Here is a 3,169-nt window from a genome sequence, read left to right as displayed (position 1 = left end):
CTCTTCAAACTGTCATTCCAGGCATAGTAGAGCACATGGTTGTCTGATTCAAAATGGCCCAAACCAGTCCATTTCAGCTCACTAATGCTGAGGATATCAATCTTTATGCATTCCATTTCATTTTTGACAACCTCCAATTTTCCTAGATTCATATTTCGTACATTCCATGTTCTGATGAATAATGGTTTTTTGCAGCTGTTTCTTCTCAATTTGAGTGATGCCACATCAGCAAATGGAGGTCTCGAAAGCTTTACCTTATCCATATAAGTTAGCTGATTTCACTCAGATGATGCAGCTCTTTCCCAGTCCTATTTTGAGAGACTTCTAACCTATCCGGACTATTCATAAAGTTGTGCGGTAATGTATCAGACAGTGTTTCTTTGCTATCCATAGGTTTTCCCTGGCCAATTCTTTGAGAAGTGGACAGCCTCTTCCTTCTTCCTAGTCTGTCTCAGTCTGTAAGCTGGGCTGATACCTGTGCACCCTGTGCACCCCACTGGGTTTAAAACACCAGTGGCTCAGCCTCAAGACTCACATCAACACGTCACCACGGTAGGACAAACCGACAGACAAGTTTGGCTCCCTGTTGGAAACCTCTCGTACCACCTTTACCTGGGTCCCTGTAGCTGGATCCTTGCTCTGTCCTGGTCCTCGGGCCTATTCCTCTCTTCTCTCCCATTCTCCCTATGGCAGTGGATGTTTCTTTGTTTGGTGGTCAGAGAACATACTCTGTATGATTTCAATTCTTTCATATTTGCTGAGGTTTATTTTATAGCCCAGCACATGATCTGTCTTATTCTGTTTTTTGAGCACTTAACAGTGTATATATTCTGTTGTTGGCTGGTGGAGAGTCCTGTAAATGTTAATTAGACCCTTTTGGTTGATGGTATTATTGAGCTTTAAACACTTGCTGATTTTCTATATAGTTACTGTGTTACTTGTTGAGAAAGGAATGTTCAATTGATGTTATCATTATAAGTTTGTCTATTTGTCCTTTCAGTTTTACCAGTTTTGCCTTATATATTTTCCAAGTCTGCTGTTTGGTGCACACACATTTAGGATTGCTCTGTCTTCCTAGTGGACTGACTTTCCAAGCGTCCTTCTCTGTTTCTGGTAATTTTTTTTTGTTCTGAAATAGACTTTAGCTGATATTATCTAGTTCTGCTTTCTTTTGAATAATGTTTTTATGACTTAACTTTTCCCCTTGTTTTACTTTTAACCTGCCTACATTATTTTATTGGCATGAATTTCTTATAGGCAGCATAAAGTCATGTTTTTAAATTCATTCTGTTACTGTTAATCTTTTAATTGATATATTTAGATCATTTACATTTACTGTAATTATTAATATGTTAGGACTTAGGTCTGACATTTTTTATTTTCTGTTTCTTCCTTCTGCTTTTTTTTTTCTTCCTTCCAATATATTACTTGAACACTTTTTAGAATTTCATTTGATTTATCCAGAGTGTTTTTAAGTGTATTTCTTTGGATAGCTTCTTCAGTGGTTGCTCTAGTTATTACAATATATGTACATAACTTATTACATAATAGTAGTATAATCACCTTACTAATTTAAATGAAGTATAAAAAAATTATTTCCCTTTATATCCTTTTATCCTCCCCAATTTATAATGTAATTTTCGTAAGTATATTTTTTCTGTGTACATTTAGAACTACATCAGACAATGTTAAAATTTTTGCTTCCACAATCAAACATGCAATTTTAAAAATGTAAGAGACGATAAAATCAAACAAAGTCAATTTTATTTACCCACACTTTTTTTATTTCCATGTTAAGTTTTCTTTTATGATGTCTGGAGTTTCCCTCTTTTACCATCTCATTTTTGTTTAGAGAACTTACTTGAAAGCTTCTTTTGGGGTACATCTGTTTGCAAAATTTATCTTTTCCATAATCAGAGATTGCTTTGATTTTCCTTTAATTTCTGAAGAATATTTTTGCTGGGTATAGGATTCTGAGTTGGCTTTTGTTTTATTTTTTTAGCACTTGAAAAATGCTGTTCACTTCCTTCTGGCCTCTCATTTCTGAAGATAATTTTAATTTAATAACATTTGAGGTGATTTTCTGCTATAATTTCTGTCTTGCTTCTTTCACATTTTTTTCTTTGTCTTTAGTTTTCATGTGATTGACTATTATATGTCTTAGTTTTGATTTCTTTGGATTTATCCTGTTTGAGATTCACTCTGCTACCTGAATCAGTGGGTTTATGTCTTTTGCAAAATCCGAATCATTTTCAGAAATTATTTCTTTGAGTTCTTTTTAAGCCATATCCTCTTTCTCTTCTCCTTCTGGGATTCCAATAACACAGATATTAGATCTTTTACCATACTTCCACAGGCCTCAGGTGCTCTATTCATTTGATCTTAAATCTATATATTCTCTTATGTAATTTCTATTGTTCTGTCCTCCATTTCCATGGTTCTCTCCTCTGTCCCCTCAATTTCCTTGTCGACCTTCAGTTGAATTTTTTAATTCAGTTATATTTTTCAGTTCTGAATTTCAATATGAATCTTATACATATCTTCTATTTCTTTGTTTCATTTTTTCCCATTTAATTCAGTATGGTTATAATTGCCTGTTGAAGAAATTTTTATGATAGCTGCTTTAAAATCTTTGTAGGATAATTTTAACATGTCTGACATCTCAGTGTTGTCATCTACTGACTGTCTTTTTTGATCAGTTTTAGATCTTCCTGGTTCTTGGTATGATAAGTGGTTTTCAACTGAAATCAAAGTATTTTGAGTATTTTGTTTAGAGAGTCTTGATCTTATTTAAACCTTCTCTGTCAGCTCTTTTCCTCTAACACTGGTCAAACAGCAAAGTGGGTGGTGCTGCCTACTTACTGAGAAGAAGTCCTTCCAGATTCTAGTAAGTTGAGGTTTCTCATCTCATACCAGTAACATCCAAGGTGGCAGGGCTCTTGGTAAATGGGGTGTGAGATCCAGCTCTTCTCTAGGCCTTCAATGATATCTCCTTGGACAAAGTGAACAGTAGTCATTGCTGCTTTTCATGTGTTATCCACTTACTACCATGGATGGGGCAGATGCCTTACTTCCAGGTGAGGGTGGGAGTCCAGATTTCACACATGGTCTCCACTGACACTACTCGGGAGGTGCTTCATTACTACCTAGTGAAGATGAAAGTCTCAGT

Source organism: Orycteropus afer, unplaced genomic scaffold, assembly GCF_000298275.1.
Source record: "Orycteropus afer afer isolate SDZICR_OR568_19922 unplaced genomic scaffold, OryAfe1.0 scaffold00154, whole genome shotgun sequence".
NCBI classification, from domain to species: domain Eukaryota; kingdom Metazoa; phylum Chordata; class Mammalia; order Tubulidentata; family Orycteropodidae; genus Orycteropus; species Orycteropus afer.
The sequence above is the reverse complement of the archived record's forward strand: the minus strand, read 5'-3'. Positions refer to the sequence as shown.